Source organism: Crinia signifera, chromosome 2, assembly GCF_055691185.1.
Source record: "Crinia signifera chromosome 2, ASM5569118v1, whole genome shotgun sequence".
Taxonomy (NCBI): Eukaryota; Metazoa; Chordata; class Amphibia; order Anura; family Myobatrachidae; genus Crinia; species Crinia signifera.
The window spans coordinates 321,536,722-321,549,000 of NC_139218.1; positions in this window are offsets into that span (position 1 = coordinate 321,536,722).

Consider the following 12,279-nt stretch of genomic DNA (forward strand, 5'->3'; position numbering starts at 1 on the left):
ATTTGGGTAATGCTTGGATTCCTCCAGATTGATGGAAATGGGGACATGATGATAGGCAAGGTCTCCTTTGTAGTTCGTTTCAAAATCCCAAGAGAGTGGCAGTTTGTGAAACATACAATGGTACTTGTGTATTATCACGGCGCCTGTCGCGTCGCATTGCATACCACTAATTAAGGTATGCGATGGCATGCGATGGACCCGATTTGAGGCTTTTCCCGGGATGAGTGTACAATTTTAATATCGCGTCGCATCGCATGCCATTATAATGGCATGCGATGCAACGCGATTTCAATGTTAAATGCCCACCCAGACCCGATTTTTAATTGTATCCCCACCCTGATGGGTAATGACAATGTTAAATGCCCCCCCATTGTTAACGCCACCCCACTATCAACGCCAACCCGAAGCGTGGCGAGCGCCGCGAGCCCGCGAGGGGCGGTGGTACGCATCCTCCGACCTTTTCATACCCCCACTATCCACGTCGGCGTGGAGTTGATTTTATATAGTGTGGCAAGCGCAGCGAGACACCGAGCCTGAAGCTTGGCGAGCATTACTTCACAAGTATTACGCGTGCGCTCGCCACACTATATAAAATCAACTCCACGCCAACGTGGATAGTGGGGGGTATGAAATGGTCGGAGGACGCGTACCGCCGCCGCTCACCACGCTTCAGGTTGGCGTTGATAGTGGGGTGGCGTTAACAATGGGGGGGGCATTTAACATGGTCAGTACCCATCAGGGTGGGTGTACAATGTAAAATCGGGTCTGGGTGCCTTTACAATTAAAAATCGGGTATAATCGTGTCTCATCGCATCGCATCCGATCATATGATATGGCATGCGATGCAACGCGATTTTGTGGTTGTACAATGCCCTGCGATGGAAATCGGGGGCGCCGTGATAATACACAAGTACCCATACAATTTATCACCCATGTGGCACCACCATTTTTCCTCTTATTGCGGTGTGTACACATGTGGCCATTATGAGTTGTAACCTCCTGTCCTGCTCATTAGTGCAAATATCTAAACTGGCTTTGTGTGTAGTGTGCATCATTATTTCGTGCTCCTGCTTTCCATAAAGGGGCGATTTTGTGCTCTTTATTGCTTAGAAAGTGAGCACAGATTGTTCCATGTGTATGCCTCCGGTCTGTTCTGTTATTTATAATACAGTGAGGGATGTACTAAGAGGAGGTAAGTAGTCTCAGGATTACCTGTTGATATGTGTACTGTGCAGTTCCTAGAGGTCGGCCAGGAGCAGCACTGCCCTGATGTACTATGGGACTTGCAGGGTTCAATGGAGACAATAGTGCACGCAGGGGATTTACTGAGCACCCTATGATCCCTGACTGGTCAAAAAGAGTTATAGTGGTTGATAAAAACTGAAGCTATATTTAGTTACTTCTTGAGTTCAGATACATACCAATTGACATAAGAAAATAATACAGTTACGTCCGTCGGGAGGGATAGAAAGAAAAGAAACATACATACATGGGTTGATGGACCCAGCAGTCCAGTCCAGATAGCAAGCGTGGTTGGACCCTGCAGTGGGAATGGGTGACTCGGGTCCCATGACATGCCTATGTAAACCCAGCTCACTGGTGCTTGGAGATGGGGTTATCGCCAAGGGATCCAAACTTTAGGGTATCAGTAACTAGATCGACTTCTATTTGTCGATATGAATTAGGTCAACATAATAATAGTCGACACAGCATAAGGTCAAACTTAATTTATGAGTTCAGTTTCTTCATTGTTTTGAACATTTTCATACTTTACCATCCATGTGGACTACAGTTTGAAATGAAAGCATGGAGGGTGAAGCACTACAAGATTAAAAGTGGCACCCCAAAAACCCCTCATGTCGACCATTTTCATTTGGACCTTTTGCTTGTGACAACCTTTTTTTCCCCATGTCAACCTAGTGTAGTTTGACAATTTGGGATCAACCGAGACACTGTCAACCTAATAACAATTGACCCCAAGAACCAAACACGTTTCCAAACACTGGCAGAGGGAAGCCCTGGCAATAACCTGGGTCCAGTCTGCGGTGTAAACAGGCGCTGGATTGCCACCCACAGTCGGGATTCCAATGGTCAGTAGCCCAACATCAGAATCTCGACTGTTAAAAGCCCAACAGTTGGGATCCTGACTTAATATTCTCCCCTGTGGGGGTCCAATGGGCTTATTTGCACTTGCCCTACTGCCAGAGTACCGGCAGTCTGGATTCTGACGTCGGGCTAATGACCTTCGGAATCTAGATGGTCAGGACCCCCATTACCACTCCCGATGTAAATGGTGGTTAAGCCTCTGTCACACAACTTAAAACCTGTGTTCATGCTGAACGGTGTAAAAGGGGTGCAAGTTACATTGAAAGCTCTTTTTTTATTACCTCAATAACGAGTTTACACAATTAGAGACGCATTTATTAGAGAAATGGATCTTCTGGAGAAAACGTAATAGGTTTGACCGTATACACTGTGTTTGTACATTAAAGATGGATCACTGTAAACTATAGGCAGATTAATTGCCTCAGAGTGACTTGGTGAACAACAAGCACCTTTTGTTGTACCAGAAACCTGCATTCAGATTCACAGTACAGTAACCCATGTCTGCAAAATGTACATGCGTAGTCCTAATTCCTTAACCCCTTCCCGACAATTGACGTACATTTACGTCATGGTCGGGAAGTACTTCCCGACACATGGCGTAAATGTACGTCATGGCATTTAACTGTCACCGCGTCTATAGACGCGGTGACAGTTTCAACATGTCTGCTGTCCCTGACAGCAGACATGTCCGTGCATGCCCAGGGGGGGCTGCGATGCCGCCCCCCCCGTCGGCGATCGCTGTGATTGGCTGTTCAGTGTGAACAGCCAATTACAGCGTTTTCTGTGTCACCGGCGAATAACGTTCGCCGGTGACACGCTATCGGAGGTGATTGGTGCTGTAAAGTACAGCACCAATCACCGCGGGGTGTAAGGGTGACACTGGTGTCACCCCACCTCACCCCGCCCGCCCCCAAAGGCCGTGATTGGTCCGTCGGACCGACGGACCAATCACAGCCATGGAGGGGGGTTTAAACTAACGGTGACTGCACTGCAGACGCCATTCCGGTCTGGAATTGCGTGCAGTGCGGTCACCGTGCCTAGCTGCCGCGATATACTGACCAGAACCTTGCAAAATACTTACCTGATCCTTGCAAATATCTTGCCTGCTTCATCACTGCTTGTAGTGTGCTGGATGCTTCCTGGATCCTGTTACTTGTGACTTCCTGTGTTGTGAACTTGTGCTGCTGCAGTGTAATAGCGTTAGTTAGATAGAGAGAGATAGAGAGAGATAGTGTCAGAGAGTGCTATATTTTGTGCTGCTGCAGTGTGATATAGTTATAGAGAGAGAGATAGAGAGAGATAGAGAGAGATAGAGAGAGATAGAGAGAGAGAGATAGAGAGGCCTAGTGACAGAGAGTGCTATATTTTGTGCTGCTGCAGTGTGATAGTTATAGATAGAGAGATAGAGAGAGATAGAGAGAGATAGAGAGAGAGAGATAGAGATAGTGACAGATTGTGCTATATATTTTTTATATAACTGACTGCTGCCCCCCCTTTTGTGCTGATCAGTATAAATTAACTGATCAGCAACTTTTTGGGGGCGCAGGTTTTTTTTTATATATATATATACCTGTCACTGCTGCTGCTGCAGTGTCATAGAGTGTTAGATAGTGAGAGATAGAGAGATAGAGACAGAGAGTGATAGAGAGTGCTAAATTTTGTGTCTGCTGCCCCCGCCTTTTGTGCTGATCACTATATCTGAGGTGATCAGCAACTTTTTGGGGGTGCAGAGGTTTTTTTTTTTTTATATATATACCTGCCAGTTGCACTGTCAGTTGCACCAAAGGTTGTGCACCTGCTGCCCCTCACTGGTAATCAGTGTCGCATCACTGATCACCTTTTTTTTTTTTGTGTGTGCTGTGGGGTCTTTTTTTAATTTTTTTTTTACACACACTGTGATTTTGTGGGTGTCCTGTGGCCGCTGTGCGCTGATCAGTGACGTACATCACTGATCATCTTTTTCGGCACAGGGTTGATCTATTTTTTTTTTTTTTTTTTATCAAATTCCTGTTGCCTTTGAGCGCTGTTCAGTGACGGACGTTACTGACCAACATCTGTGCTCAATTTTTGGCGCAGGACCTTTTTTTTTTTTTTTTTTTACCCCTTCAATTTTTTTTTTTTTTTAACCCCTTCATTTTTTTTTTCTGCACTACATACACACTACACACTACATACCCCCCTGGTTGAAATAAAGTTTGTACCCCCCCCCCTACACTATACACGTGTTGAAACATATCACTACCAGTAACACAAAAATAAAAATGTCATCCCAAATGTCATCCCAATTGTCATCCCAGTCATCCAGAAGAATGTATTCAGTGGAGGAGGCATATGCCATGCTTGCTTCTGACTCTGACACAGCCAGTGATGCAAGCGGGGAATTTGAAGGATTCGCCTTAAGCTCCTCTGGTGATGAGGGACCCCCTCAAAGACGCCCCCGTAGAGCAGCTGAAACCCCCCCCCCAATAATTGATCTCGTATGGACCCCACCACCAGACAATTTTGAGCCCCAGGTTCCTGAGTTTTTGGCCATGCCAGGAATCCAATTTGATTCCACAGGTCTCAGAGAAATTGACTTTTTCAAATTATTTTTCTCTGATGATTTTATAAATTTAATGGTGGACCAAACTAATTTATATGCCCAGCAGTTTATTGCTCAAAACCCCACGTCATCATTTGCTAGGTGGACCCCTGTAGATGCAGTAGAGATTATGACGTTTTGGGGTCTGGTGTTTCATATGGGCATAGTAAAAAAGCCAGAAATTAGGCAATATTGGAGTACAGATGTTCTGTACAGCACCCCATTTTACCGTATGGCCATGCCCCGGGCTCGATTTGAGACGATCCTTAAATTTTTGCATTACAACGATAATGCACAGTGCCCACCCAGAGATGATCCCACCTTTGACCGGCTATTCAAAGTCAGGCCGGTCATTGATCATTTCAGTGCCAAATTTGAAGACATGTACATCCCAGATAAATTCATTTGCATAGACAAGTCCCTTATACATTTTAAAGGAAGGGTTAAATTCCGCCAGTACCTTCCCAGTAAGAGGGCAAGGTATGGCATAAAAATGTATAAGCTGTGTGAAAGCACCTCAGGGTACACTCACAGGTTTAGGGTATATGAAGGGAAGGATTCAAGAATTGAACCGCCAGAATGCCCCCCCTCCCTCGTAGGTGTTAGTGGAAAAATTGTCTGGGATTTAGTGCACCCCTTCCTGGATAAAGGTTATCACCTCTATGTGGATAACTTTTACACCAGCATCCCCCTGTTTAAGGCCCTTGGTTCAAGAGGTACAGCAGCTTGCGGTACTGTGCGCAAGAACCAAAGAGGCCTCCCAAAAACGCACATTGCCCAAGTAATGAGAAGGGGTGAAAGCAGGGGAATATGCACCGAAAATATGTTGTTGGTCAAATATAAGGACAAGAGGGATGTCCTTATACTGACAACAATTCATGGAGACAGTACCACCTCCGTCCCTGTACGAGGTACCAGTACCCACACCTCAAAACCTAATTGTATCCTGGATTACAATAGGTACATGGGCGGAGTGGATCTTTCAGATCAGGTACTGAAGCCGTACAGTGCCCTGCGGAAAACAAAAATCTGGTACAAGAAGCTGGCCGTGTATATCATCCAGATGGCACTGTATAACGCTTACGTGCTATTCCGTTCTACCGGCCAGAGGGGGACATTTATGCACTTTCAAGAGGAAGTCATAAAGGGCCTAATATTTGGGAACCAGCAGGCAGAGGGCCCCAGTACTTCTAGTACTGGCCCCCGTATTGTACCAGGGCAGCATTTTCCTGATGAAATCCCCTCCACTGGAAAAAAGGGCAGGACACAAAAAAGGTGCAAAGTTTGCTATAAAAAGGGAATAAGAAAGCAAACTATTTTCCAGTGTGACACTTGCCCCGACAAACCCGGCCTATGTATAAAGGAGTGTTTTAAAATATACCACACATCTATGGATTATTAGGTTCATAATTTCACCGTGCTTCGGGGGTCTTGCTAATGCCACATAGCACCCACCATTCATTCCACCAGAATCTGAGCCGCAAAATCCAAAAATCACTCCTTCCCTTCTGAGTCCTGCCATGCACCCAACTGGTATTTTTTGGTCACATGTGAGGCATTGCCGTACTCGGGAGAAATTGGGGCACAGATTTTGGGGTGCTTTTTCTCCTTCATACCTTCTGAAAATGAAAAATTTTGAGCCAGAACTGCATTTTTGTGTAAAAAAATGTAATTTTTCATTTTCACTGCCCACTTGTATCAAAATTGGTGAAACCCCTGGGGGTTTGAAATGTACACTATACCCCTAGATGAATTCCCTGAGGGGTGTAGTTTGCAAAATGGGGTCACTTGTGGGGGGGTTCCACTGTATTGGTGCTTTGGGGGTCTTGCTAATGCGACATAGCACCCACCATCATTCCACCAGAATTTGTGCTGCAAAATCCAAATATCACTCCTTCCCTTCTGAGTCCTGCCACTTTTTGGTCACACATGAGGCATTGCCGTACTCGGGAGAAATTGGGGCACAGATTTTGGGGTGCTTTGTCTCCTTCATTCCTTCTGAAAATGAAAAATTTTGAGCCAGAACTGCATTTTTGTGTAAAAAAATGTAATTTTTCATTTTCACTGCCCACTTGTATCAAAATTGGTGAAACCCCTGGGGGTTTGAAATGTACACTATACCCCTAGATGAATTCCCTGAGGGGTGTAGTTTGCAAAATGGGGTCACTTGTGGGGGGGTTCCACTGTATTGGTGCTTTGGGGGTCTTGCTAATGCGACATAGCACCCACCATCATTCCACCAGAATTTGTGCTGCAAAATCCAAATATCACTCCTTCCCTTCTGAGTCCTGCCACTTTTTGGTCACACATGAGGCATTGCCGTACTCGGGAGAAATTGGGGCACAGATTTTGGGGTGCTTTGTCTCCTTCATTCCTTCTGAAAATGAAAAATTTTGAGCCAGAACTGCATTTTTGTGTAAAAAAATGTAATTTTTCATTTTCACTGCCCACTTGTATCAAAATTGGTGAAACCCCTGGGGGTTTGAAATGTACACTATACCCCTAGATGAATTCCCTGAGGGGTGTACTTTGCAAAATGGGGTGACTTGTGGGGGGTTCCACTGTATTGGTGCAACATAGCACCCACCATTCATTCCACCAAAATCTGTGCTGCAAAATCCAAAAATCACTCCTTCCCTTCTGAGTCCTGCCATGCACCCAACTGGTATTTTTTGGTCACATGTGAGGCATTGCCGTACTCGGGAGAAATTGGGGCACAGATTTTGGGGTGCTTTTTCTCCTTCATACCTTCTGAAAATGAAAAATTTTGAGCCAGAACTGCATTTTTGTGTAAAAAAATGTAATTTTTCATTTTCACTGCCCAGTTGTATCAAAATTGGTGAAACCCCTGGGGGTTTGAAATGTACACTATACCCCTAGATGAATTCCCTGAGGGTTGTAGTTTGCAAAATGGGGTCACTTGTGGGGGGGTTCCACTGTATTGGTGCTTGGGGGGTCTTGCTAATGCGACATAGCACCCACCAAAATTCCACCAGAATCTGAGCTGCAAAATCCAAAAATCACTCCTTCCCTTCTGAGTCCTGCCATGCACCCAAATGGTATTTTTTGGTCACATGTGAGGCATTGCCGTACTCGGGAGAAATTGGGGCACAGATTTTGGGGTGCTTTTTCTCCTTCATACCTTCTGAAAATGAAAAATTTTGAGCCAGAACTGCATTTTTGTGTAAAAAATGTAATTTTTCATTTTCACTGCCCACTTGTATCAAAATTGGTGAAACCCCTGGGGGTTTGAAATGTACACTATACCCCTAGATGAATTCCCTGAGGGGTGAAGTTTGCAAAATGGGGTCACTTGTGGGGGGGTTCCACTGTATTGGTGCTTGGGGGGTCTTGCTAATGCGACATAGCACCCACCAAAATTCCACCAGAATCTGAGCTGCAAAATCCAAAATTCACTCCTTCCCTTCTGAGTCCTGCCATGCACCCAACTGGTATTTTTTGGTCACATGTGAGGCATTGCCGTACTCGGGAGAAATTGGGGCACATATTTTGGGGTGCTTTTTCTCCTTCATACCTTCTGAAAATGAAAAATTTTGAGCCAGAACTGCATTTTTGTGTAAAAAAATGTAATTTTTCATTTTCACTGCCCACTTGTATCAAAATTGGTGAAACCCCTGGGGGTTTGAAATGTACACTATACCCCTAGATGAATTCCCTGAGGGGTGTAGTTTGCAAAATGGGGTGACTTGTGGGGGGGGTTCCACTGTATTGGTGCAACATAGCACCCACCATTCATTCCACCAAAATCTGTGCTGCAAAATCCAAAAATCACTCCTTCCCTTCTGAGTCCTGCCATGCACCCAACTGGTATTTTTTGGTCACATGTGAGGCATTGCCGTACTCGGGAGAAATTGGGGCACAGATTTTGGGGTGCTTTTTCTCCTTCATACCTTCTGAAAATGAAAAATTTTGAGCCAGAACTGAATTTTTGTGTAAAAAAAATGTAATTTTTCATTTTCACTGCCCACTTGTATCAAAATTGGTGAAACCCCTGGGGGTTTGAAATGTACACTATACCCCTAGATGAATTCCCTGAGGGGTGTTGTTTGCTAAATGGGGTCACTTGTGGGGGGGTTCCTAACTTTTAGCATCTTATGGTGCCTAGAAACCTACATGGTGCCTAAAAAATAATCTCATAAAAAGGAGGCTCCAAAATCAAGTAGGTGCTCCTTCTATTATGAAGCCTGTGGTTTGGTCAACGTGCACACTAGGGCCACATATAGGATATTTATGAAAACAAAAGAATTGGGGGAATCAATTTTTAGTCACATTTCTCTAGTAAAATGTACTGTGTTCCTTAGAAAAATGTATTAAAATTGAAAATCTGCAAAAAAAATGAAATTTTGAAATTTCACCTACACTTTGTTTTAATTCCTGTGAAACACCTAAAGGGTTAACAAACTCCCAAAATGCTGTTTTGAATACTGTGAGGGGTGCAGTTTTTGAAATGGTATCATTTATGGGGGTGTCTCACATACAAGTCCCTCAAAGTCACATCAGAACTGAACTGGTCCCTAAAAAAAAATCAGTGTTTGAAATTTTCTTGAAAATTTGAGAATTTGCTATTCATATTGTAAGCCTCCTAGTGTCCAAAAAAATTAAAAGGAAGTTGAAATAATGAAGGAAACATAAAGTAGACATATGGTCTATGTTAGTTATTAACTATTTTGAGTGGTATGATTATTTGTCTCACAAGCAGAAAATTTAACATTTTGCAAATTGCTAAATTTTCCATTTTTTTACGACATTTTGGTATTTTTCACAAAAAAACACAGACTGTATCGACCCAAATTTACCACTAATTTGAAGTACAATGTGTCACGAAAAAACAATCTCAAAATCACTGGGATAAGTAAAAGCAAAAAAAAGTTATCCCCACTTAAGTGAGACATGTCAGATTTGAAAAAAAGAGCTCTGTCAGGAACGCAAAAACTGGCTCTGTCAGGAAGGGGTTAAAAATATTTAATATTTATCATGGATATGGTTTAAATTTACTATTAAAAAGAATGTTTGGTACTTGTGTAGTTTCACGGCGGCACTGGGATCGCATGCGATGCGATGGTATTTGTGCAGGTTCACGGCACTCCTGCATCACATGGGATTTGATCTCGTGCAATGTGATTTAGCACACCCCCACTATCCACGTCACCCTGAAGTGTGGCGAGCGCAGCGAGTGGGTGATGTAAAAAGGCACATCCGGCCTAGAACAAACGTCACACATTCCCCAACATGCTCAGGCAACGACTAGCATTTTCCTGGACACTCCTAGCAATATTCTATGCAAGCCGGTTTTTCTTAACACTCCCACTAAATGGCCGGTTTCCACCCACACACGCCTACTTCATGTCTAGCACATCCTGTTTTCAGTAGCTTCTCTTATAGAGCAGTACTTCAAGGTTGTGCCCATGGATTGGTCATGCATCTTCCATTCTAGCTTGTCCGTTACAATGTTCCGTAAATTTCAAGCTTGAGCTCAAAAGTGATTTGTTACAAGATGTCCTTAGTCTTCCAGTGAACAGCTTACAATTCCCAAATTTATTAGACTGGGCATTTTGGACATAGTGCCCAGGGGGAAACATTAGAACCTACCATGTGTAGCCAGGGTCGCCAACGGGGGTGATGTGGTACAGCTGTCACAGGCCCTGGCCTCTGGAAGTGCCCGGGCAGCTCATTTTGCCCACAGCAACCCTCCGCTGTGTGCTGCCTGCACTGCGCTCGGTCCTCAGCAGGTACTGAAGCAAAGGCTTCTTGAATGCAGGAAGTTGGCGGACAATTAAAATGCTGCACCGGCTTTTGAGACAATCGGAGCTTGTGCACCGTTAGCCAATCAGAGCGGACTGCATTTAAATTGGCTGCCAGCGTCCTGCATTGAAGAAGCCAGGCTGTGCTTCGGGACCTGCTGAGTCGGGCGGTAAGTGAAGGGAGGGGGAGATGAGAGGGGGGAGATGGGGGTCCACACGCACCAGCACTACATACTGCGAGATACCGTATGTACAAATAAATCAGTCCCGGGCCCCAAAATTCCTGGTGGCAGCCCTGTGTGTAGCCTGATCAGCTTGATGGCTTGCAATGGTCAACGTTTGGGCCTGAAAGTGCTTATACACAGAGCGATGTGCTCCAAACTTTTTGTACATAGCTCTATATGCTATCTAGTACATGTATGGGCTGCACATACTTTTTTGTACTGTGCTATGTGATGTGCATTTGAACTCGCATTGCATGGGAAGAATGCTCCATGTATGTGCTCCTTTAAAAAGTCAGTTGATCAGAATGGCGAGTTCAGTACTTCCATCTGTGTAATGGTGCCCATAGACAGTCCGTTCCCGGACCGTCCGTTCTGTACTATGAGATGCGCGCTCCCGCGCATCTCATCGTACGGTACAAAAAGTATGTGCTGCACATACTTTTTGTACTAGGTACACATCACATCGGATCACAGTGCATGCACTAGGGATGCGATGTGTGCTAATTAAGTGCCGAACGGATCCGTTAAACGGACCGTGTATGGGCACCTTAATTCTGTATTAGAAGTATAATAGTATGCCACATAAAGATGGAAGACAATAGGACATAATAAATTACTCATGTTTTATTTATAACAGATCTTCAGCCAGAACAATACAAAACATACAGTATTCTCCATTACACAAATGTTTACTTACACTATGTTACAGTTACAAAAACGCTTTGCAGCAACTTTTTCTTAAAAGCAAGTTAACCTCACAAAACAAAAGAGGAAAAAATCTAAAAGAATCAAACTGAACCGAGTGGTTGCAAAAGATTGGAAATATTGCACTTGTTGCCAAAATAGTAGGAACATGGAACGTACACTTTGGATAGTCTATAATTCTGAATGCTCACAGGATGCAAGCACAGCACTTGTCCTAATAAAGAAAATCTATTTGGTTTAAACAGAAAAGTGTCAGTGACAGCACTGGGCCGGTGTTACAAATGTAACTTTTTTTCTGTCTTTCGTGAGGGGAATGCAAGAGGCTTGATACAGCAAGAAGCACTACTAGGAGCACTACTAGGTGCTAGAATGAACAGTACTTTATGTATGTTTACAGATTTGATCATGTTGAAAAAGTATGCACTAAACTTGGAAGTTTCTAAGGTAGGACAGAGCCAGTCAGGCCTTCTTTTGTCCAGTACTAAACTGTACTTTTTTTGTGGCAGGATGCAGGTTCTAAATTAGAATTGCCACTCACACAAAACAGAAGTACCGTGATCAGTTTTCATCAACAAACCACAGATAAAGTTGGTTACACACCTAAAGACTCTTTCCAACTGGGCTGGTTATAATCTGGTAATGTATGGAATTATAGATCAATTAGCCATTTGCTCCCAGACCCCATAATAAGGGAATTCAGCAAAGTTCCTTAAATCCATTTGACTTAAAGTGATAGCAGCAATTTAAATTAGACTCGTCATATGATGTATTATGCATCATTCACAGAGGAGATCGTAATCTATCTGGTGAAATGTTTCTCTCCCTGGCAATCCTAATGTAGTGGGCATGGCATAAGAGCTGGGGGAGCAGAGGAAGCAAAGTGTCAGGCTGGCTCGTTGCA